This window comes from Rhineura floridana, chromosome 20, assembly GCF_030035675.1.
Source record: "Rhineura floridana isolate rRhiFlo1 chromosome 20, rRhiFlo1.hap2, whole genome shotgun sequence".
Lineage (NCBI taxonomy): Eukaryota > Metazoa > Chordata > Lepidosauria > Squamata > Rhineuridae > Rhineura > Rhineura floridana.
In genome coordinates this window covers 14,998,212-15,024,480 of record NC_084499.1, presented here as the reverse complement: position 1 = coordinate 15,024,480, position 26,269 = coordinate 14,998,212, and the positions used below count along the sequence as shown (strand labels likewise).

Below are 26,269 nucleotides of genomic sequence, written 5' to 3'. Positions count from 1 at the left end.
CTGGGTCTCCTTGCTCTTTTTAGAGAAACTCAAAGTGTTTTGTTTTAATCATGGGGAGAAGCGTTGGCGAGCCACCGTGCGAGCTGGACTGTGCAATCCTCCGCAAGGAGGGCTCTCTCCAAACACGCTAGGGAAAACAAAAGTCAGCAAAGGAGAAAGGGCGAAGCAAGCCAGCAAGTTCTTCTCGATTTGATAACAGGAAATGTGGAGGATTCCCAAGCAGGGAAATTAATTAGGATGGGAAGGGATGTTCCTTTAGCTATTCTGGAGGACGCTTCATGACACTGAAAGTGATGCACAGGCAAAGTTCCGCTTGGCTCAGCGTTTAATTTCGTCTGCGCCAGCCTGTTTAACAGGGTCTTTATTTTTGGAAGCTCCAACTTGGAGGGGTGGCGCGCTATGTTCCAATAATCTTAGTGTGAGTTGTTAGATTTGTAGTTCTTTTCCCTAGGGATGGGGGAGGGATTTGTTTCTGTTGCCCGTTAAAGCGGAATTTATCAAATTGGCACTTTCCGAAGCAATATGAAAACTGGAACACTGCACTTATCAAAATTTTGGGATGCAGTCCTCCAACCAACAGTGTTTACAAGAGTGAATGTATATGGGGAAAGTGTGAAAAAAATGAATATATTCGTAAAAATATCATACAAAAATGCATTACATTTGTGTACCAAAAATGTGTTCATTAGGAGTAATTTGCACTAAAACTCTGAAGAATTTTCATGAGGATGCTTGGAGCAAAAAATCCCAGATTGTTGCAGAAATGTGAGAACTGAATTTCAGATTGGAAAAATGGGAAAACTAAGAGAACCAAAATTGACAGATCTTTCCATCCCTAGTTCTCACTCTGTATCCCAGGGCTATAGATATTACATCCCTGAGGAGTTGGGAAGGAGGGGTATGTATGGATACAAACAGTCTCTAATGTTCATAGATTTTATTGATTTTACTGCATGCTGGACATCACTGAGAGAACGTCAGTTATAGATAGAAACTGGGGAGAAATACTCATTGGAATGCAAACAAAATCAAAACAACCTAATTCTCAAGTCAGAACACAAAGTCATTCAAAATTTGCACTTCTCAGACGTTTTGCATTTCTCCAACCGATATCTACAAAAACACATATATTAGGGGGGAAGGTGTGTAAAAATGCACATCTTTACTCTAGCCTTTGACACTTGAGGTGTATGCTTTCAGGACCCAACCTCTTCCTGTGCTTGTGATCTGTTTTAATTGTTTTTAACATGGAATTTTAAACTGTTGTAACCTGCCCTGGGACCTGCTGGTGAAGGGTAGGTAATATTGATAATGATGATGGTCATTTTATGATTTATTTATTAAATCTATATCCCACACTTCCTCCCATCTTAAAAACAAAGACTTTAAAACATATTAAAATGTAAAAATGAGTATGAGTGAAAATATGCATTAGATGATGAGAAATGGCTTGCGAAAATGTGTGCATTGTTCAAAACTGCATACAAAATGTATTTATTAGGAGAAAATCACATGAAAATACTGTAGAATTGTCATAAGGATTTTTTTAAAAAAATTGCAAATTGCTACCGAATCGTGGAGAACTGATTTTAAAACTGGAAAAACGAAAAAACAAAATTGACAGACTTGTCCATCCCCAGTTATATGGCAATTAATTCATACATGGTAAAGGTGTATAAAGATACGCACTGTGTAGAGAAAGTGGATTGCAGAATCAGTGCAAAACACTGAAACCCCCCCCCCCGTTGAACCGAATGTGTTTTCTGCATTCTTTCTCTCTCCCCGCCCCTCCCTTTGTAGGGTTCCTATGTGGCAGAAAGCACAAGCTATACCTTTTTTAAACACAAGTGCAATGGTTTATAGCCCATGGAGGAATAATTACAAAGTACAGAATCACAGGTTTTTATAGCGGGCTTTTTCCCAGGGGCGCAGTTAAGGAAAGAGTATGTGTCATGTAGCCAATTTAGATAATGATTCTGATAAAGATAAACGGAATGGTTTATTATAAGTAATTGGGCCGACCACCTACCCTATGACACAGATGCGCCACGCAGACTCAAGAACAGGGGAAGCCATCTTTGGGCAGCATCCCTCCTCATCACCTTAAATGAACAACATTTGTGGCAAGACCGTATTTCACACAAGGAGAGGCTCTCAGGAAGGCCAGGGTTTTTTTTTCTAAAAGGATCACAACGTCCATCCCATCATCCCATTTCCTTTTTTGTTGTGTCTTGACTGGGTCTGAAGTGATACCATCACATCAATTTGCTTACAAGATTTCAACCTACCTTTTTGTCCACACTTGCCCACACCAAGCGCTAAAAATGATGGCTGCATACCAGTAGTGTGGTGGCAAATTCAGGAGTGCAGGGTCCCTTCATGTTACTCACAGCCATGTCCCCCCTCCTTTTTGCTGCAGGGTTGAGCATGAGATCCTTGTGAATGCCTGCTGCTACAGCAAAAGACATCCCTATGAGCCAATAAGCATTAACGAGGAGAGTGTTAGCTACTGAGAAGTGTCTTCTCAGTGGCTGACTCACCTCCTTTTACTCTGATTGGCTACAATCAGCAGGAAAGAACAAGGAAGCATGTTAGAAGACTCTTCTCAGCGGCCAACACAGTGCCCTTTCATGTTGATTGTCTTGTAGAAGGCTGGAGACATATGGATCTTGCTGGGACCCTGCTCCCAAAAAAGTAAGGGCTTTAAGACCCCCTGAGACCCTGTACGACTACACATCTCCTGCGTAAACACCACACATTTAAAACACATGGATTGCCCCCATGAATCCTGGGTGCTGCAGCTTATCCCTCAGAGAACTACTATTCCCTGCACCCTTAGCAAGCTACAGTTCCCAGGATTCTTTGGCGGAAGTCATGTGCTTTAAATGTAACCTAAGAAGCTGCCTTATACCGAGTCAGACCACTGGTCATTATGGTCTACCCTGACTGGCAGCCGCTCTCTGGGATTTCAGGCAGGGGACCTTCCTACCCAGAGATGCCATTGGGGATTGAACCTGGGACCTTCGGTGTGCAAGGCAGGTGCTCTACCACTGAGCTACAGCCCTTCCCTAAATGTATGGTGTGTAGGCAGGCAGTGTTCAACCTTGGGTTCCCATATGCTTTTGGACTACAACTCCCATCATCCCTGACTATTGTCTAAGCTGGCTGTGGATGATGGGAGCTGTAGTCCAAATGCATCTGGGGACCCAAGGTTGAAGAACACTGCTCCAACACGCATAAAAATTCAACCTCCCCCCAAAAACTACCCGTACCACCAGCAGCTAAACATTGCCAGAGCTTGGAAAAGTTACTTTTTTGAACCACAACTCCCATCAGCCCAATCCAGTGGCCATGCTGGCTGGGGCTGATGGGAGTCGTAGTTTAAAAAGGTAACTTTTCCAAGCTCTGATGTTTCAAGTGCAACACCTCAGTCAAACACAGACTTGAATTGATGTGTCTTCAGAGTGTTCTTGGAGACCAGCAGTGAGGAGGCCATGCATATCTCCCTGGGGAGAGTGTTCCAGAAGCGTGGGGGTACCACTGAGAAACCCTGACCTGTAGTACTTTCACTAGCAGGCCAGAGAGCAGAATCTCAGACTCTGATCTTATTGCTTGGGCAGGCTCATATCGGTCTTGGTCGGGGTTGGAGGACCTTTGGCCTTCCAGATGTTGCTGAACTACAACTCCCATCAGCCTCAGCCAGTGTGGCCAATGGACAGGGACAATGAGAGCTGTAGTTTGGCAACATCTGGAGGGCCAAAGGTTCCCCAACCCTGGTCTTGGTGGCCCTTCAGATAACATGGTCCCAAATCATTGATGACTTTGAAAGCTAAAACCAGGACCTTGATTGGGCCCAGAAATGGCTAGGCAGCCAGTGTCACCAATGCAGAAGAAATATATCCTAGAATTCACACATGCATGTTTGGAAGGAGCATAGTGCAGCGGTAGAGCGCATGCTTTCCCTGCAGAAGACCCTAGGTTCAATCCCAGGGATCTCCAGGTTGGGCTGGAGAAGACTTTTACCCAAAGCCCTGGAGAGCTGCTTCCAGTTGGTGTAGGCAATACTGGGTTAGATGGACCAATGGTTTGACGGTGTATAGTAGCCAGGGGTGGAAGGATCTGTCAGTTTTGATTCAGTTTCTCATTTTTCCAATCTTAAATTCAGCTCTCTGCATCTCTGCAGGAATTTGCTTTTTTTTAAAAAAAAAATCCTCATGAAAATCCTTCAGTATTTTAGTGCAAATTTCTTCTATAAACATGCACACTGGTATGCAGCTTTGACTCATGTCTGCAAGCAATTTCTCGTAGCATGATGGATTTCCCTGTGCTTTTTTCATGAATACCTTCACTTGCTCCTAATAGATGCATTTTCATAACCGTGCCTTGGTTGGTGAACTGCATTGCAAAATTCGGGTCGGAGGACAGTTCAAGAATCTTGAAGGACAGTTGTGTTTCAGTTCCCGCATGGTTTCGGAAAGCGCAAATTTGATAGATTTGGTTTGAAATGTGAACTGAATCAAATTTCTCCCCCATTTCTACCCTGGATCATCTGGACAGGTGAAATGCCCGTCACCTGTCACAGTCAGAGCTTTCCCCTCACTGTAAACACACATGAAGGGGGCATTGCACATGCTTAGCTAAATTGTGGGATACGGTCTCTTTTGGACAGCTCCATTCTAGAGTGTTGCAAGGGGTATCACATACATTTATCATAGAATAGTAGAGTTGTAAGGGATCTATATGGCCATCGAGTCCAACACCCTGCTCAACGCAGGAATCCAATTTCAACCATCCCCGACAGGTGGCTGTTCAGCTGCCTCTTGAATGTCTCCAGTACTGGGATCCCACCACCTCCCTAGGTCATAGAATCACAGAATTGTGGAGTTTGAAGGGGCCTATAAAGCCATCTAGTCCACCCCCTGCTCAATGCAGGAATCCACCTTCAAGCATCCCCCAACAGGTGGCTGTCCAGCTGCCTCTTGAAGGCCTCCAGTGTCGGAGAGCCCACCACCTGTCGAGGTCATTTGCAGAGCTTGGAAAAGTTACTTTTTTGCACTACAACTCCCATCAGCCCAATGCAGTGGCTATGCTGGCTGGGGCCGATGGGAGTTGTAGTTCAAAAAAGTAACTTTTCCAAGCTCTGGGTCATTGGTCCCATTGCCATACCACTCTAACAGTTTCAGTTCCCCAAAGTAAACAAAAGCAAAAACAAAAGCTCCCTACAGGGGAAAAATACCCAGCACATCAGAAAAAGAGTTTCTAGGTGTTCTGTCACCTCACCTGGCTATTTTCCCTTCATACAGGGAAGTAGGTACAGCTGGGATTGTCCCACCTGAAATCTGAAGCGGCGCAAACAAAGACAAATTATACTGCGTGATCTTTCTTTTGCCGAGTATGTTGATCCATCCTTCTTGGTCACTCCAAGGCACTTTTTTGGGGAAGGAGGCAAGTTTTGACACTAAGGTCCAAAAGCTGTTGTCATTCTGGGGTCCTTTTAGAAGGAAGGGCAGCATATGCATTTAAAAATGATACGTACAAATAAATAATAAATTCTGCAAAGTGAATTTCTTTTAAAAAGAGAGATGTGACGGATTCTCGGTTCCATCAAAATCATCTGTTGAGAACTGAAAATCAAATCAAGGGGGGGGGAAACCATTTTATTTTTTAACTTTGCAGGGAGTCCAAGGGCCTGTTTGCAGAATAAGGAGCTCTGTTCTCTGGTGACACAGCTTTCTCTCCTAGCCGAAGCATGAAATGGCTCATTGAGCCTCTCTTATCTCCCTCAAGATAAGACGAAAGCCTTCAGTCTCGAGTGGAGCATCTTGTTGAGGCTATTAGTGTATGACAAGATACGTTCTTCATCCCTCCATCAATCAGCAGGCAATCGCCCCAATTATCCCATAATTGCTACTGTTAAGACTTCACTGGCCTTCTCAAGACTGGTTCCCTGCCCCCCCCCGCAAGTACCACAGAGCTGATTTTTAAAAAAGAGAGAGAGCAAACATCTGTCAAAGAAGGTGTGAAATTTCCCCATGTGGCAAAATTAAGGGCAGCGTTCTTCCAATGTTGTAAGCAGGGATGGAAGGATCTGTCCATGTCCATTCTCATTTTTCCGTTCTTAAATTCAATTCTCCACATTTCTGCAGGTCTTTGCAATTTTTTTTTTTAAAAAAAACCTCATCAAAACTCTTCAGGATTTTAGTGTGAATTTCTCCTGATAAACATAGTTTTGTACACAGTTTTGCAAGCAATTGGTCTTACTGTAATGCATTTTTGTATCTTATTTTCGCTTATCTATACATTATTACGCACACTTTCTCTCTAATGGGTGCATTTGTGTAAACATTGATTGGTGGTTGGAGAAATGCATCACAAAACCCATTGCACTGATATGCACACTTGACTCTAGAATATGTACTTATGTACTCATCACTGGGTTGGCAATGACATTACAAAATTTCGAGAAGCGCACGTTTCAAAGTACGGCTGTGCATTGTTTCTCATATTGTTTTGGCAAGTGTGAATTTGATAGATTCAACTTTGAATGCCAACTGAACTGAAATTCTCCCCATTCCTAGTTGCAAGGTGCAGGGAGGAGTCAGTTTTCTGGGAAGAAACGAGAAACTCGCTGTCAGATTTAGGGATGGGTGAGAATTTCAATTCAGTCTGCATTTCAAGTAGAATTTATCAAATTTGCACTTTCCAAAGCAATATTCCAATTGCATTTATTAGAATTTTGGGATGCAGTTCACCAACTAAACAATATTTATAAAAATGCATATATTAGGGGAAAGTGTGCATAAAAATGAATATATGAGTGAAGATAACAGGCAAAAAGGCACAATGAGAAATGGTTTGCAAACGTGTACTTTTGTCAAAACTGCCTACAAAAATGTGCTTAATTGGAGAAATTCGCACTAAAATGGTGGAGAATTTTCATGAGGATTTTTTTTTAAAAAAATTCACAGATTGCTGCAGATATGTAGAGAACTGAATTTAACATTAGAAGAGTGAAAAACGGAGAGAGCCGAAATGGACAGATCTTTCCATCCCTAGTCAGAGTCCCATTTTTCAGCCATTTGTCGCCATCGCACAACTTGTCGGAAGAACCCCGGAAAGGCATTTAATGTGCCTCAGATTTTACGCTTCATTTCTCTCCTCCCCTCAACTGCCCTTGCAGCTTTACTTTAGAAATTGCTTTGGCTAATCAGAAAAATGCTGTGCCTCCCCAGCCAACGGAAATACAGTGAAATAGAAGCAGGTTACAAAAAGAAAAAAAACCTATTTTTTTTGTTTGTTTTCTCATTGTGAGTTTCTCTCTCTCTAATTTCTTGGGGCGTTTTCACACCAATTAAAGCAGCGGGTTTGGAGGAGGAAAAGGGAGTTGGGTTTGCAAAATAGGAAGGGGGGGGAACACACACCAGATTTGTTTACATCAGATCGCAAGCACTCCCCATGCCAAATGTATGTTTTAAGTTAATTGCTACAGCAGGCCTCTCTGGCTTCCATGAAGAAGATGGTTTCCAACTGCTGAAACCCTGGCATTCATTTTTGCAATGTTTTCCTGCGCTTGCACACTCTAAAATACCAAGGAGGAGGGGGGAAATAATAAAAAATGCCAAGATAATTATGGGCCATTAGTGCTTGCAGGAGATTGTTTTATTAATGGAGCCTGGATATTGTGACAATCACAGCTTTAAAAATGCATGGATAACTCTAGACAGACTCCTTCGGCATTTCCCCTTCGCTCTCTCTCTTTATCCATCAAAATAAAAAGAATTAAAATTGCGCACAGAGATAAATGCGAATGATTGCGTTAAAAGAAAAACAAAACAAAACGCAGCCCCCTTGGATCCCGAAAGTTTCCTTGCCTTTGTAAAAGAACAGAACTCCAGATGCAAAGCAAAAGGACCTGTTCAAGATTTAAGTCATTTACTGCTATCGAACCTGAAACAAATCCTTTGTATAGCCTGTTCCTCTGTACAAGCTTAAAGCAGGCTTACAATGGCGAAAGCTGTTGTAAGCACTGCAGCCAGTATCAAGACAGACCAGATTATGGGGATTTCAGTATGCCACACAACTTAAATTTATTAATTTTAATGATGAGACATGCAGGTATTGGAAGCCCCACCTCCTGACCAATGGACTTTCATCTGCTGACACCAGCGATTGCAACAGGCATCGTCCACCCGCATTCAATCATAGCCTCATATCCATAAGGGCTAGAAAGTTAGGTTTTTAAAACATATACATGATTTCAGTGGTGGTTTTCGGAACACCACGGTCTGCTGCACTTATGGACTCTCATGGGATACAGGCAGCTGTAAGATATTTACTGGTAATCACACAAACAACTCAAAACACATAGATGTGTTTTACATTGTTTTACATTTTTAAACTGTGTCGTAAATTGTTTTTAAAAGATGTGTTTTTAAATTTGTATATTTGTTTTAATGTTTTTAGTTACTGTAAACCGCCCAGAGAGCTTCGGCTATGGGGCGGTATATATGTACAATAAATAAATAAATAAGAAAGATGTCAGGATTCACCACTAAGCACTTCTACATGTAACAAACTTTGTAAAAACGGATTCAGCTTAAGTAGCTATGACACATTATAGTTTAGAGCAGTGGTTCTCAAACCTTTTTGGTTCGCAGCGCGCTGTAAAACATATAAAAAATTTCTGGTGCACTTCGTGTACAAAATTAAAAATATATTAATATTAATAAAAATAACTTAAATTATAGAAAACTATTGCTATACAAATGCGTTTCTTCTCATTTTTAAAATATACTTTCATAATACTTGAGGCACACCTAGCCACCTCTTAGGGTGCACCAGTGTGCCTGGGCGCACCGTTTGGGAATCACTGGTTTAGAGTGAAACGAAAAGGTACATGTATACATGGGAGATGACATTTGATAAAGAGTGCATGGAGTTAACAAGGCAAGAACATAACAAAATGAGACTGCTAAGCAAGTCTTTGATTGTTGGAGCGCTCTGCATTTTTATTGTATACAACACATATCTGGTCTCCAAGCTTCCGTGACATCACAGCAGCCTAGCCAATGGCCATAGAGAGCTTGTAGAATGCCACTTCAGGATTTTCCTTTCCTTTTTCTGAATTCCTGTGACTTGTCTCCTTTCAACCTGGCAAGCTGTTGCCGATTAGCCTTTTTTATTGGAGGTGTGGGGAGAGACATCTTGGCAAGCTGTTTTCCCCTACAGAAACCCAAAGATCAGGAAGAGATTATGGATGCCTTGTTGCTGCTGCTGCTGCAGTTGTTCAAGACATGCCACAGAGTGTACTTTCTGGGTTGTGGGAACAGACCTGTCAATAAGGTAGATATCTGCAGGGTTTTTCTATCTGCTTATATTGACAATGTGGGGTGTGTGCAGTACTCTAGGGGCAAATTCAGGAGTGCAGGGTCCCTTCGTGATAGTCACACTCCTTTTTCTGCTGCTGGGTTGAGAATGAGATTCTTGTTAATGCCTTCTCCCACAACAACAGGCATCCCCAGCAGCCAATGAGGATCAAATGGGAGAGTGTTAGCAACTGAGAAGAGTCTTCTCAGTGTCTGAGTCACCTCCTTTCATTCTGATTGGCTCCAAACAGCAGGAAAGGTCAAAGAAGCAGGTTAGAAGACTCTTCTTAGTGACCAACACACTCCCCTTTCATACTGATTGGCTCAAAGGACCCTGGAGACATTGGGACCCTGCTCTCAAAAAAGTAAGGGATCTAACACCCCCCTGAGACCCAGGATGGTTACCCCACTCTGTGTGTGTGTGTGTTTTGGAGGGTCATTTTTGGGAAGGTGCATCATTGGAGGTGTGATTTAAGGATGGTGGAGTATCCACAACCTACGGCAGGAGAGTTTCAGGGTCAGTTGGCCCAGTGAGAAGCAAAAGCAAAATCATGCTTTTGGTCTAAAAAGACCCTGATAAGCTCGACTGACTTGTAACAAATGGAAGTCCGTGGTGAATGGGCTGTGGTAATGTTAGATTGGGAGGATAACCGCTGATGAAAGCGGTCTGTTCTACAGACCCCCCAAGGCTCTCATTGTAGGAAACCAAAAGAAAAGAGATAGTGTGACCCTAGTAGTAGAAATCAACAACCCCGAACAACCAGTTTTAGCAAGCCGTGGAGTTCAGTTACAGCGTGACTGAAAGCCTGTAGTACTTTGGTTATCTTTTGTTCAAAAGAAGAGGAGGGAGAGAAAAATATTGGTCATCAATCATCATCATCTCAATTTCCAGTAGACCTTCAAATTAATGGCCAAGGGAGGAACAATGGAAAGGAAAGGTGTGTTGAAGATGTAGGTGTTTGGTGTGGCTCTAGCACGGCAGCAACAGGCCAAATGTTGGGTTGTTGCCATCTAAGAGCCACTCAGATCAGACCCATGGAAATTAATGCACCTCCCTGAGCCCTGCCGATTAATTTCAATGAGTCTTCTTTGAGTACGACGAAGATTGGATACAACTAGAGACAGGGGAGAAATTTGATTTGAGTTCTCATTTAAAGCCAAATTTGTTAAACTCACACTTTCGGAAACCACGTGAGAACTGAAACACAGCCATCTTCTGAAATTTGCCCTTAGCCGAATTTTGTGATGCAGTTCTCCAGCTGAGCACCGCCTGAAGAAATGCAAATATTAGAGGAAAGCGTGCATAAAAATGAATATTTTTTAACCAACGTTGCATTTTTGTATGTTATTTTCACTCATATACTCATTTTTATGCACTTTCCCCTAAGTATGCGTTTTTGTCAACGTCGTTTGGTTGGTGAACTACATTGTACAATTAGAATAAGTGAGCCTTTTGAAGGATGGCTGTGTTCTTGTTCTATTGTTTTGGAAAGTGCATATTTGATAGATTCGGCATGAAATGCGAACTGAATCAAATTTCTCACCCATCCCTAACACCCACCATAACTCATGTCTTCACTTGGTCTTCACCAAACTGGTGCTATCTAGATGTTTTGGACTACAACTCCCATCAGCTCCATCTTGGTTGGGGCTGATGGGAGTCATCACCCCAATCATCTAGATGAGCTCTCCTGGAGACACCAAGGGTTCTTCAGTGGGTCTCCCCTCAGAGAACCTCCCCCAAAGGGATCCTCAGCACTGGTTCCAAGGGACTCTGCCTGCCCCCCAAGATCCTTGGCATGTGGGGGGTCTTGTTCATCCTCTGAGGACACCAGGTTTGGTACCGGCTCAGAGTTAGGCATGACAACATGCTATATAAATGGAATAACGTCCCACGGTTCTGCATGTCTGTCGATCTGTCTGTCTGTCATCTCTCCATGAACTGCACAGGCAAGAGAAGGACATTACGCATGGTGTGCAGCCCGTGGGGGTCACACTCCCTCTGAAGGAGTGAGTTTGTAGTTTGGGGGTTCTTCTGGATCCATTGCTGTCAGCGGCATAGAGGAACAGCTGGCCTCAGTGGCACGGAGTGCCTTCCATCAGATTAGGCTGGTGGCCCAACTGAGACCCTGTCTGGACAGGGATAACCTGGCTACAGTGATCTATGCTCCGCTAACCTCAAGGTTGGATTATTCCAATGCACTTTACATAGGGCTGCCTTTGAAAATGGTTTGGAAGCTTCAGTTAGTGCATAATGCGGCTGCCCGATTGTTGATGGGTTCAAGGCAAACATAGCGTATAACACCTATCCTTTTCCAATTGCACTGGCTGCCTGTACGCTTCCGAGCCCAATTCAAGGTGCTGGTTTTGACCTATAAAGCTCTTTACGGCTCAGGACCCCAATATCTTTTGAAACACCTCTCCGAATATGAACCTACTTGGACTGTTAGATCTTCCTCTGAGGCCCTTCTCCAGGTCCCCCTTTGAGGGAAACTTGGAGGGTGGTGACAAGGGAGAGGACCTTTTCAGTGGTGGCTCCCCATCTGTGGAATATGCCACCCCAGTGAAGTCCACCTGGCACCTTCATTGACACCTTTCCGGCACAAGGTAAAGACGTACCTTTTCTCCTAGGCATTTGCTAGATTGAGATGATGTTTTGTTTTAATACGCTGGCAAACCTTCCTGCTGGTGCATGGGGGGTGCTATTGCTATGGTTTTGTTGTTTGTTGTTATGTTTTATAGAGTGTGTTTTATTTGTTGTTGTTTTAACATTGTGTGAGTCGCTTGGGGATTTCCCAGTGTCAAGAGACTAATATAAATAACAACAACAGCACTGAAATGTTTATGAATTTTCATGTGGACTTTAAAAAGAAATCGGGAAATGTGGGGAAGTGAATTTAAGATTGAAAAAATAAGAAATGAAGAGAAACTGAGACTCCTGCATTCCTACTGGCTTCCTTGGCTTTCAGGACCTATGTAACAGCACCAGCTATAGCAGAAAGTATAGCTGGACTGTAAATAGAACCAAGGAGAAAAGTGTCAACTATGTATATGAACATCCTTGAGGTGAGCAACAATGCAGCAGAATGAGCAGCAGACCTGCCAAATGCAAATTCCTGCCTTATGTGGCCTGCTGGCTAAGTGCTGTGGCCATAAATGTTACTTTTGTGGAAGGGCCATAGCTCAATGGTAGACCATCTGCTTTGGATGCAGAAGGTCCCAGGTTCAATCTCCAGCGGGGAATGCCACCTCAATGATACCTATACTTCTGTGAATTTGCAAGTTAGGGGTCTGCCTTTTCAGGGATGCAGTGCCCCTGTATGCCTGATCAAACTATACATCTCTTTGAGCATGCAGCGGCATGCTTAGCGGAGAGGAACGGGGCATATCAAATCCCACCGATGGGAGTGTGTTTAAAATGTGTGTGCAAATCACCCAGACCCTTTTAAAGGGTGCTTTATTGCTGCTGAAGGTTGTGCATAACGAATACGCAGAAGCGATTCCAAATGATGTGGGTGGTTTTTTTTAATGTTATGAATACAAATTGAGCATCTGAAACCCTCATTACTAATTCACAAGCTCTTCTTGCCGTTAAAAACAAAACAATAACCAACAGTTTCATGTTAATAACCTGGCCAAAAAAATCCTCACACAAGCGCGCATGCCGTACATGTTGATACGTGATCCCCAAACATGTGTTTTAAAGTGACCGTTAAATGGATGAGGTTTGAAAGCAGGACGATTCTGCCCGGTGATGTTGTTGCAACAGAAATATGAGCATGGCTTAACTTAGGACGCAATCCAACTTGTATTTACGCCAGCCTGAGGGGAGTTGGATGTGGCGGATCTCCACCTGAGGTGGCTAGGTCCCAGCTCAGCAGGGCTACTCCGACTTAAGTCCATCAGCCTAGCTCAGCCAGGGCTCAGCTGAAACCGGTATTAAGTGAAGCTGGCTTAAATGGGCGTAAAGAGGCATTCTGGGGGGGTGTCAGGGCATGTTAGGGGAGGGGCTGAGGCAAGGGGACTTAGGCCACATCCAACTTGTGGCGCTCCTGCAGGTCCCAATTCAGGCAAAAGCTACGTCAGAGAAACGGTCAGTCTAAAAAAATCAATAAATTAGGGCCTGCTAATACAGTGGTTGTCAATTGCAGAAAGGCCCTGCTCCTACGGTGCTTGTTCCGCTTTTATGGGGTTTTTTGGCCGCTGGGCGCCATTTTGGTCAATATTAATCAATGCGTTCCACTTTACAGCGGTTTTTGCTTTACAGCAGGGGTCCAGAACGTAACCCACTGTATGAGTGGGGCCCTACTGTACAATAGAAACGGACGGAGAGGGATTACATCTGGGTAGGGGTATTTGGGAGAGCAAGCTTGTCCTTTCCCGCCCCTGCATGCAGCTCCTGGCTGAGCTGGCGTTCAGCCAGCCCAGACAGGGGCTCCTGAATGGCAACTGTTGGTGGCGGAAATTTATGCCGCCTTCTGGCACGCCAGCACCACTTACACTGGCTTCCTCTGAGTTAGATTGTTTTGTCCACCGTTATTTCTAAATTTATTTTATTTTATTTATTTATTTTATTTATTTAATTTATTAGTCGCCCATCTGGCTGGTTGTCCAGCCACTCTGGGCGACGTACAAGATAAAACAATACATTAAAACATTAAAATTTAAAACCATAACAGTAAGAAACCTAACCCACCCCAAAAGCCTGCCTGAAGAGCCAGGTCTTCAAGGCCCGGCGGAAACTTATCATAGAAGGGGCATGGCGGAGATCATTTGGGAGAGAGTTCCACAGGGTGGGGGCCACTATTGAAAAAGCCCTCTCTCTAGTCCTCACCAGTCTAGCTGTTTTAACTGGTGGGATCGAGAGAAGGTCTTCTGAGGCTGATCTTGTTGAGCGGCATCCCTGACGATGCTGGAGGGCTCCTTCAGATAGACTGGGCTAAAACCGTATAGGGTTTTAAAGGTCAAAACCAACACCTTGAATTGGGCCCGGTAAACAACCGGTAGCCAGTGCAACTCCTTCAGCACTGGAGTGATGTGATCTTGCCAGTGGCTGCCTTTAATCAGATGAGCCGCCGCATTCTGTACCAGTTGCAGCTTCCAGACCGTTTTCAAGGGTAACCCTACGTAGAGCGCATTACAGTAGTCTAGGCGAGAGGTGACCAGGGCATGTACCGGTGGGAGCAGATGGTTGGGAAGGTAGGGGCGCAGCCTCCGTATCAGATGGAGTTGATACAGCGCCGCCCGGCTCACAACCGAGACTTGAGCCTCCATGGTCAGCTGGGAGTCAAGAATGACCCCCAGGCTGTGGACCTGGTCTTTCAGGGGCAATCGTACCCCATTGAGCACCAGGTCCACATCCCCCAGCCTTCCCTTGTCTCCCACAAACAGTACCTCGGTTTTGTCAGGGTTCAGCTTCAGCTTATTCCTTCCCATCCAGCCACTCACCGACTCCAGGCGCTTGGACAAGGCTTCTACAGCATCTAAGCCGGGGAGGGGGTAACTTTTTCAGCCCGAGGGCCACAATCCCAGCTACGCAGCCGCCCGGGGGCCATATGTCAGTAGTGGGCGTGGCCCAAGGCAAATGTGGGAATGATGATTGAGGATTTGCACGGTAGGCTAGTTTCTGCCGAGACTTACCCACCCCTCTCTGCCCTCCATCTAGGCAAGCAAGAGGCATGGCCAGAGTTCAAGGACGCACCCCAGCCAGGCAAAAAAGCTTGGGATGTGAAACAGGGCCAGTGAGGGGTGTGGCGTGAGAGCCAGATACATAGGCCTGGAGGGCCACATTTGTTCCTTGTGTCCGAGGTCTCCTGTCTCAGATCTATGCACCTATGCATCTTTTTCTGCTGTAGTACAAGTGCACACCTTGCCCTATTGCTTTTCGGCTCTTCAGCAGCGGCTTGGGTTTCCCACCGTGCCTGTAGCTCTTCCTCTCCTTGAACAGCCATTTCCTCTCCCAGAGAACTCTGGGAAGTGCGGTTCAGTTCGAACACTGCAAGCGATTTGCCACGACCCCCTCCAAAAGTTATTATTCCCAGGATAAGGAAGCAGCCTTGACGGAGCCAGGCCATTGGTCCTTTGGTCTACGGTGATGGACGGTGATAGGCAGTGACTCTCCAAGGTTTTGGGCAAGGCATTCTTCACCATCTCCCCTGGAGATGACTGAGATTGAGCCGAGAAACTTTGGCATGCAAAATGTGCATCTGATGGCACACACTAAATAAATATGTGCTCTGCCACTGAGGTACAACCCTTTCCCTTAATCTAAGGGAGTGAGGAAAGTAGGCAAGGTGATAAAACCATTATGTTTCTAATGTTGAGCAAGTCTGTGAGCAGTGGAGGTGGGATCCATTTGTTGGCTCCAGTTCAAAAACATTCCATTCACCTAACAGACGGGCATCAATTTGAATTTGTTCTTTGCCTGCCAGCTGCTGCTTTTACCATGCTGACCCTTTTTCCTTGCCAATAATAATAATAATAATAATAATAATAATAATAATAATAATTTGATATTGATATCGGTATTTTGAAAGGAACTATAGATGTTTTGACAGGAAATAGCAATAAATTAAAGGGAATATTGGTAAAAAGATCATTATTGATATTTTAGAGGTGGGTTCTTTTTTTTTTTTTTTTTTAAATCCATTTTCAAAAATAATAGCCACGGAAAATCGCTACGTAAAAATTCAATTCTCAATGATAGAGAATAAACAAATTAATGGAAAAATGGGTACCAAATCCGAATTGGTCAGAATTCTAGCACATCCCTTGGGTGTAGGATGCATGGAGCTGACAGCAAGGCTCATATATCTCTGTCATGCTTGGCTGATGACAATCAAGAGTGGGGAAGGGACGTAGCTCAGTGGTAGTGCATCTGGCTTGCATGGAGAAAGTCCCAAGTTCAACCTGTGCTAGATGGACCAAGGGTCTGAACTCTGTGTAAGGCAACTTCCTGTGCTCCTATCTTGCTAGCCACAGTTGAAAACAGAATGCTTGACTCTGCTGTGGTTCTCTTTAAGGTTTATTTGCTCCTTCTGTCCATATCATTCCCCAGTATTCTGTTTCCACCATGCAAAGCAAGGCTCCTCGTTTTCACAGCAGGATTCTTCCTGAGCGGATGAAGTGAGCCGTTCCTCCCCCACTCCATTGCTTTCAGGGCTGGGGGGGGGAATTGTGTAGTTTGCTTATGGCCTGATTTGATGCCAATGACAGCATAACTGCCCATATTTTTTACGAGAAAAATAATAAATAGAGCATAATGGTAAGCTGAGAGTTTACATTCCCAGTGGAAAGGATACATCTGTTAAGATGAGTTTCATTAAATCCTTAACCGAAACAGACGGGCAAATTTTCAAATTGATTCCATCTTTGCACGGGACATGTTGTTGAGGACCCTCTTGGAGACGGAGGCTATGAAGCCTTTTTTGTTTGTTTGCTAGCTTGCTGAAGATAAAACAGAACAAAAAGGAAAACCTTCCTAAAAAGGAGCCGTCGTCTCGGTGGGTCACCGTTTCAACCTCTCAATTAGATTTGGGATCTACTAATTAGATATAATTCATTAGCTGTGAAAATGAGATCGGAAATCAAGGCCTGCCCTTCAGAATACAGAGCTCTCTTTCCCATCCATCATTGTTTTAAGTAACCAATTTAAAGGCAGACAAATGCATAAGCAGGATTATTACCTTGTCATAACTAGTTAGAGGAAAAGAGCAGGATGGGGCTGGCGTTATAAATGGTTTTTATCACATTACTTTGCGGTTATCTGTCAGCCCCTTTCCTTAAGATGAATGTGGGATAAATAATCAAATTATCAAGCTGAGATGTCGAAAAGGCGGTGGGATGATAGGATGGGTTTGCGTTAATTGCAGCGTGTGCGTGTGTGTGATATTTGTAAGTCATTAACCAAAATGGAGACAATAGTCAAGAAATTAGGAGAAGGCTAGGACTGGGGAGGGCAGCTATGAGAGAACCAGAAAAGGCCCTCAAATGCAAAGATGGATCACTGAACACTAAAGTCAGGATCATTCAGACCATGGCTTTCCCGATCTCTGTGTATGGATGTGAAAGTTGGACAGTGAAAAAAGTGGATAAGAGAAAAATCAACTCCTTTGAAATGTGGTATTGGAGGAGAGCTTTGCACGTACCATGGACTATGAAAAATACCAATAATTGAGTGTTAGAACAAATTAAATCAGAACTATCACTAGGTGCTAAAATAATGAAACTGAGGTTATCATACTTTGGACACATAATGAGAAGACATGGCAATAATGCTGGGGAAAACAGAAGGGAACAGAAAAAGAGGAAGGCCAAACAAGAGATGGATTGATTCCAGAAAGGAAGCCACAGACCTGAACTTACAAGATCTGAACAGGGTGGTTTAGAACAGATGCTATTGGAGGTTGCTGATTCATAGGGTCACCATAAGTCGTAATCGACTTGAAGGCACTTAACAACAAACAACAATACACTCCTCAGATACTATCCACTGATTAGAGGCAACCTCTGGGAAGATGAAAGTGAGCAATTGTCTTGAAAGCTATTTTTGAGATTTGTTTTTTTTACAAAAAGCTACAAAGGCTGAACATTTCCATTCAATGTTGCATCCTCCCTGGATTTCACTGCTTCTGTCCCATGCACTTTCATCGGGATGGGGAGAAATTTGATTCAGTTGGCATTTAAAGCCGACTCCATGAAATTCGCACTTTTTGAAACGATAGGAGAACCAAAACGCAGAAATTTGCGTTTACCCAAATTTTCTGATGCAGTTCTCCAAATCAACAGTATTTGCAGAAATGCATATGTTAGGCCTAGTAAGTGTGCATAAAAATGAATATATGAGTGGAAATAACATGCAAAATGCATTCTGTTAGGAGAAATTGTTTGCGAAAAGTGTGTACATTAGTCAAAACTGCATACAAAACTGTTTATTAGGAGAAATTAGAGGAAATGAAATGGACAGATCCTTCCACCCCTACAGTTTAACTCTCCTTATTTAACAGGGACAGTCACTGATACTGGTCCCTGGTAAAATTGCCGCCTCTGTTTTGCCTTGCAGTTCAGAATGCCTGAAGTTTTTTTTTTTAACCTGTCACATTTTAGGGTTCTGCTCTGCCCCCAGGGTATTTAGTGGTCGTCCAGATTGGACTACTGCGATGTGCTGTGTGTGGGGCCGCCCCTGAGTTTGGCGGAGAAGCCGCAGCGAGCTCAAAATGCAGCGGCACAAGCTCTCACTGGGGCAGAAGATCACCATCGTGTTATGCGGCTGCTGAAAAATTTGCACTGGCTGCCAGTTAGCTAGCAGGCTGAGTTCAAAGTGCTGGTGTGCAAAGCCCTACACAGTTCAGGACCAAGATTTCCAAAATATGATCTCCCCCCTCCTTTAATATACCCAACCAATCACTGCTTTCTGCAAGAGAGGGCCTCTTGCAAATGCCATCTCAGGAGCTCTATCCCCTACAATGTAAGAATCTAGTGGGGGGGGGGCACCAATTCTTTAGAATTTCCTCCTGGTACATATTAGAGAGGCACCAATCCTTACTGACTTTTCAGTGCCTATTGAAGACCTTCCTCTCCCAAGAAGCCTTTTAAGAGGAGATGTTTATCTGTGTTGGATTGAAATTGCATCTGTGGAGCCTGCACTATGCATTTAAAGCACTATCATACTGCTTTCAATAGTTATGGTTTCCGCCGCCCCCCCGAATCCTGGGAACTGTAGTTTTTAAGGGTGCTGGGAGTTGTTAGGAGACCCCTATTCCCTGAACAAACGAAAATTCCCAGATAACTTAAACAATCAATCCCTCTTCCTTGGGAACTCTGGGAATTGAAACCTTGTTGCTGTTATATGCCTTCAAGTCGATTACGAGTTATGGCGACCCTATGAATCAGCGACCTCCAAGAACATAAACCACCCTGTTCAGTTCTTGTAAATTCAGGTCTGTGGCTTCCTTTATGGAATCGATCCATCTCTTGTTTGGCCTTCCTCTTTTTCTGCTCCCTTCTGTTTTTCCCAGCATTATTGTCTTTTCTAGGGAATCATGCCTTCTCATGATGTGTCCAAAGTATGATAACCTCAGTTTCATCATTTTAGAAGCTAATAATTGTTGTAAACCACCCAGAGAGCTTCGGCTATGAGGCGGTATACAAATGTAATAAACAATAGCAATAGCAACAGCAACAGCAATAACAATAATAAAATTGAAACCTAAAGTGATACAATTGTCTCAGAAATTTCCTACCCTCACCCCACCCATTCTAGACTCGGGATTTAATGGTCTTATGCGTATATTTGTGTGTGTGTGTCTGTGGCTTTAGATGGTCATGGATATTACTCCACTTGTTTCAAACTGTTGTAAACCAGCCCTTTTGTGGTTTGGGTCCTGCTGAGTGGGGCCCTGGCCATCTTCCTCAAAGACCTGCTCTAACAGCACCACTGACATCTGTGGACTTGCTGAGGTCTAGCTTGAACTGATTACAACCTACTGTAGGGCAACCAGGGTTTTTTTCCCCTTCCCTTTTTAACCACAATAACAATCATCGACCTCTTTCAACCTACCAAGGACAGGCTGATTGCATGCTAAATGAATCCATCAGAAGGAGAGGGAGTAGAACATTCAGCAAAATGAAATGTGCGTGTGTGTGCGTGCATGGGCGTTTACATGTGTTGCGGGAAAGCTCCTTGGCCTGAGAACTGGGGTGTTGCAAATGTGTCAGTCTTTTGTCTGTGAAATGCTGGGGGTGTGCAATCCTGCATGCCTTGACTGGGAAGGCACCATTCTCACATAACAGCAGATGAGTTGGTAAGACCATAACTAAGCTATAGTACCACACTGTACCTTTTATTTCACTAGGAGCAGGGCTGTAGGTCAGTGGCAGTGGCATGCAGAAGATCCCAGGTTCAATCTCCAGGAAGGGCAGGGAGTTGTCTCCTGCTTGAAATTCAGAGAGCCGCTCCCAGTCTGGGTAGACAATCCTGAGCTTCATAGACCATTCATCTGACTCAATATAAGACAGCTTTCTGTGTTCCTATGTAGCTGGTGCTTCTTCAAGCCCTACCAGCTAGTGGATGCGCCAACAAGGAAGGATGCATCCGTGCACATTGCTCACCTCATTGCTGGGTGCCCTTGACTCACAGCGGTACTTGTGAACAGCTGCCATTGCACATTCATGTGTGTGAGGTGGTTATAACCAAGTTTCTGTCTGTGTGTTTGATGGACAATGGCTCCTTTTGCACATGAGACAATAGTACCACTTTAGGTTTCAAGTGGGGGTTGTTATCTCATGAAAAAAAACCCTGCTCATAGAAAGCTAGCATATCAGGGAGAAGCCCTTGGAACCATAAGAACATAAGACGAGCCTTGCTGGCTCAGGCCAGTGGCCCATCTAGTCCAGCATCCTGTTTTCACAACGGCCAACCAGATGCCCCAATGGGAAGCCCACAAGCAGGATCTGAGCACACGAGCACTCTCCCCTCCTGCACTTCCTGGTAACCGGTATCCAAAAGGATCTTGCCTCTGACCATGGCATCAGAGCATAGCCGTCAGGGCTAGTAGCCATTGATAGCCTTAACCTCCATGAATCTGTGTAATCCTCATTTAAATCCATGCGAGTTGGTGGCCATCACTGCCTCTTGTGGGAGTGGGTTCCATAGCTTAGCTATGCGCTGTGTCGGGATGGAAGGCTCTGTCAATTTCGGTTCTCTCCGTTTCTCATTGGTTCTCCACATTTCTGTAGCAATGTGCGAATTTTTGTTTTTTAAAAAAATATCCACATAAAAATTCTCCAGCCTTTTAGTGCAAATTTCTCCTAATAAAAACGTTTTTGTAGGCGGTTTGGACAAATGTACACGTTTTTGCAGGCAAATTCTACTCATACAATGCTTTTTGTTTGATATTTTCACTATTATATCCATTTTATGCACACTTTCTCCTAATGTATTCATGCTTCGTAAACATTGGTTGGAGAACGGCATCGCAATATTCGGATAAGTGTGGATTTTGAAGGATGGCTGAGTTTTGGTTCTCAGATTGTTCGGAAAGTGCAGATTTGATAGATTTGGCTTGCAATGTGACCCAAATTGAATTTCATCTCCCATCTCTAATGCTGTGTAAAGGAGTCCTTTCTTTTGTCTGTCCTGAATCTCCCAACATTCAGCTTCATTGGATGTCCACGAGTCCTAATGTTATGAGAGAGGAAAACTTTTCTCTGTCCACTTTTTCCATGCCATGCATAATTTTATACACTTCTCTCATGTCACTCTGCCTCACCTTTAAACATCTTAAAAACAGTCTTTAAAATATATTAAAACATCTTGAAAACATATTAAAGCATATTTAAAAACAACAACAATAAAGCTTTAAAAACCTCTTAAAAAGCAACTCCAACGCAGAAGCAGACTGGGATAAGGTCTCTACTTAAAAGGCTTGTTGAAAGAGGAAGGTCTTCAGTAGGTCATCTCTTTAGAGCCAGACCAATCTTTTATTGTATCTGTTTCTCTAGCTATCTATTTGCTGTTCATCATCATCAGAATGTGAGAGACATGGACATTTAATGAGGTGAGAGTTGAACAGGATACAGAACTAGTAGATGCAAAAGGCAATTATAAACATGGCCCCAAAGTCAGAACACATAACATTGGAACTTAGTTCAGTATTACCTACACTGACTGGCTGTGGCTCTCTAAGGTTTTAGGCAGGAGTCGCACCCAGCTCTACCCTTACGCGAGCCCTCATCCAGCCCTCCCCTTCTGCCCTTACCTAGACGCCTTCCTCTGGGTTGCTAAAAAGGCTTGCATATTATTTGGCAGCAACAGACGATCGAGATGCTTCTAGTGGGTGGTTCTTCTGACTGGATGGTGGATGTCCAACCTGTCCTGGATGGGGTTGCACTCCCCCTGAAGGAGCAGGTTGGTAGCTTGGAGGTTCTCCTAGAACCGTCTCTGTCACTTGAGGCTCAGGTAGCCTCGGTGCCTTCTACCAACTTCGGTTGGTAGCCCAGCTATGCCCGTATCTGGACAGGGATAACCTGGCTCCAGTTGTCCATGCTCTGGTAACCTCCAAGTTGGATTACTGCAATGCTCTCTACGTGGGGCTGCCTTTGAAGACAGTTCAGAAACTGCAGCTTGTGCAAAATGCAGCAGCCAGATTGGTAGCAGGGACCAGATGGTTTGAACATATAAAACCGATTTTGGCTCGCTTGCATTGGCTGCTTATATGTTTCTGAGCATGATTCAAGGTGCTGGTTTTAACCTATAAAGCCTTACACGGCTTAGGACCACAATACCTGATGGAACGCCTCTCCCGAAACAAACCCACCCGTATACTACGCTCAGCATCCAAGGCCCTCCTCCGGGTGCCTACTCGGAGGGAAGCTGGGAGTCTGGCAACAAGGGAGAAGGCCTTCTCAGTGGTGGCCCCCAAATTATGGAACCATCTTGCTGACGAGGTGCGCCTGGCACCAACACTGTTATCTTTTCAGCGCCAGGTCAAGACTTTCCTCTTCTCCCAGGCATTTTAGCATGTGTTTTTAAATTGCTTTTTAAAAAATGTGTTTTAAAATTTGTATTTGTTTTTAATGTTTATAATTGTTGTAAACCACCCAAAGAGCTTTGGCTATGGGGCGGTATACAAATGCAATAAATAAATAAATTTTGGGGAGGGCTCTGGGTCAGTGGTAGAGAGCATCCTTTGCATGCAGAGGGTCCCAGGTTTGGCCCCTGGCATCTTGTGCTAAGGTGGGGAATGACCCCTGCCTGAAACCCAGGAGAGCAGCTGTCAGTCAGTGTAGAAATCACTGAACGAGATGGATCAATTGCTCTGACTTGGAATAAGGCCACTTCCTATGTTCCAATTGTCCATCTAGTCTAGTATTGTCTGCTCGGACTGGCAGCAGCTCGCCACGGTCTCAGGCAAATGGTTTTCCCATTCCCTGCTACGCTGTCCTTCAAGCTGGAGATACTAGGGATTGATGCTGGGACTTTCTCCGTGCAAAGCACGTCTTCTATCACTGATGTACAGCCAAAGCCTTGTTCCATTTGCCCCTTTGACCCTTCCCCCATGAACCGACATTTTAAAATATGCTTTCTTCTCTACCGTGGAGGGGGAGACCCAGAAGGTTTCTGTGGCAATTCCTTCTTCTTCTTCCGCCCCCCAGGACACTCAAAATGTCCCGTGTCAAAAAGCTTCTGCTCCCACCTTGCTTTTCTGCCTTCCCCCCTCTCTTTCTGATGCAAACATTTGACCGAAGGGCAGCATTCATCTCCTGACTTAATGAACGACGCCCAGTCACCGCATGGCACCTATCTGCTTGATCGGGGTGTCCCGGATGCACTTTAATTGTCACTTCGAATAAGAAACAGAGTCCCAGGGAGCACAATCTCACTGTGCTAAATCACAGCTCCGTCACCATTCCCTCAACTGCGCCGGTGTTTTGTTTTGGGACGTGGAGACGCTTCTGGAAGACGGGATCCCCCTCCACACATGCACAAACAAATCTGGCCTAGAGCACAGCTGATGGGGCTCTCTTGTGTGGCTTTGTGCTCTTATTGCATGGTGTCTTATTGAGCAAGTGGTCCTGGCGGCAGGGCATGCTGAGCAAAGCACCTGGGGACTGGTCCCTACTGGGAGGAGAAGACTTTGCCTTCAAGGCTCATCAGGGAAATAAAAGGTGACAAGGAGCCTGAGGGTTTGACGCAGACTTGGTCGTATAAGGGGGGTGCTGATTCTATTGTAGGTATTATAACCAGTAACCTGCCTCCTTTGCAAATGAGACACCTGGGAGAGTCTCTGTTCAAGCAGGAGTTGGGAGACCTTCTGCCCCTTGTTCAGAGCTGGTGCCTGAGGCAGTTGGACACCGGCTGGGGTGAGCAACTCCTTTTCCCTCGCCCTGCTGGTGGCGAAACCCTACACGCCAAAGATCATCGCCATTATTCATCCAGCCGTGCTCGAAAACAGCTGGTCTTCAAGGGAAATTACCTAATGAATCAACAATAAAGCCATTGTGTAGGCGTGACATTTGGGATCATAAATTAATGCCTCCGAGAGGCTGACCACACTTGTCTGGTTTGGGGTGCTTTACGCTCTCTTCAGCTGCCTGCTTTACATAACTGAGGACGGGGCTTTTGGTGGTGATGGGGAGGGAGAGAGAGAATAGATCTCCCACCCAATGCACTCTCTACCTCCCATTTATGAACTAAGCTCCGAAAAGCTTTGCCGCTGCTGTTGGGGGCTGCCTTCTGGACTTGTACGAACTGCATGTGCTTTTATGAGAATGCTCTTTTTTTTAACCTACTCTTGTGACCTTAAAAATGTAAAACACTTGAAGATCTTTTTTGTGTGTAACAAGCAAGTAACAAGTTAATAATAATAATAATAATAATAACATAATAATAATATAGGGATGGGTAGATCTGTCAATTTTGCTTCTCTCCGTTTTTAATTTTTCCTGTCTTGAATTCTCCACATTTCCTCAGCAATTTGCATTTTTTTTAAAAAAATATCTTTTAGTGGAATTTCTTCTAATAAACACATTTTTGTATGCAGTTTAGACTAACGTACACATTTTTTGCAAGGAGCATTCCCCTAACATAATGCATTTTGTACATTTTTTCCTCACTAATATATTCATTTTTATGCATACTTTCTCCTAATAGATGCATTTTAGCACACGTTACTTGGTTGGACAACTGCATCGCAACCTTTGGAGGAGTGTGAATTTCAAAGATTAGCTGTGTTTGGGTTCTTGTATAGTTTTCAGAAAATGGAAATTAGGGAGGCTCCCCTTTAAACATGAATAGAATCAAATTGCTCCCCTATCCCTACGTAGCCGTTAATCATTATCATCATCATTCATCATTATTAACTACACTTCATTTCTTTTTTTATTCTTTCTATCGCCACACCATTTTTGTTGCTGTTGTTTCAAACAGTCGACCCGTCGTGTTTCTAAGCAGCGCTAGCCAACAAGGGACAGAGATGGGATGGGTGGGATATGCACTGGGTTTGTCATTTGCTTTCCATTTGTGATGACGGGCTTTGTTGTGTCATATTTATCTTCAAATTGAATGTGGAATTTAAATATTTTTCAAAAGGGAAATGTAAACAATGTGGCATGGGCAAGCGGTCTGGTGGCTTGGTTTGTTTCATTTGAAAACGTGGGTGGGTGGGTGGAATCATATGGATTTGTCTTGCACGCGCCTCTCTCTCAGAAACGATTCCAGGCGCACAGAAGGATGACATGCAGATAATCCATTCCGCACTTTCTCCAAATGATCTGGACATGCTGTCTATATTTAACAATGCCTTGGTTCAGGTGAAACATGCTTCGAAGATTGCCATTTTAAAACATGCTTCTCGTTCGCCTTTTATATTGTTTAGTATTATTTTTGCAGGTAGTGGCTCGAGTGTTAGCAATTTTGAAAGTGAATTCACTATACAGGGTTGTATCTAGGGATAGGAGGATCTGTCAATTTCGGTGTCTCTCAATTTCACACATTTCCAATCTTTAAATTCAGGGTGTTTATTTTTACATTTCTGCAGCAATTGGTGATTTTTTAAACCATTCTTCCGCATATTAGTGCAAATCTCTCCTAATAAGCACATTTTTGTATGCAGTTTTGACTAAGCAATTTCTTGCAAAGCAATTTTTGCAAGCCATTTCTCCTAATATAATGAACTTTTGCATGTTATTTTCACTGATATATGCATTTATATACACACTTTACCCTAATATGCCTACAGCCTTATTACCCTGAACATGCCTGATCTCGTCTGATCTCAGAAGCTAAGCAGGGTCAGGCCTGGTTAGTACTTGGATGGGAGACTGCCTGGGAATACCAGGTGCCATAGGCTTAGAGGAAGGCAATGATAAACCACCTCTGAATACCTCTTACCATGAAAACCCTA

General features: G+C 44.0%; 1 protein-coding gene and 1 pseudogene across 3 annotated transcripts in view; both read left to right on the top strand.

Moving 5' to 3' along the window:
• LMX1B (LIM homeobox transcription factor 1 beta) overlaps positions 1-26,269 on the top strand; it is a 214,246-nt gene that overhangs the window by 96,165 nt on the left and 91,812 nt on the right. The gene's annotated exons all lie outside the window — the stretch shown is intronic.
• Positions 26,097-26,215, top strand: LOC133374058 (5S ribosomal RNA; annotated as a pseudogene).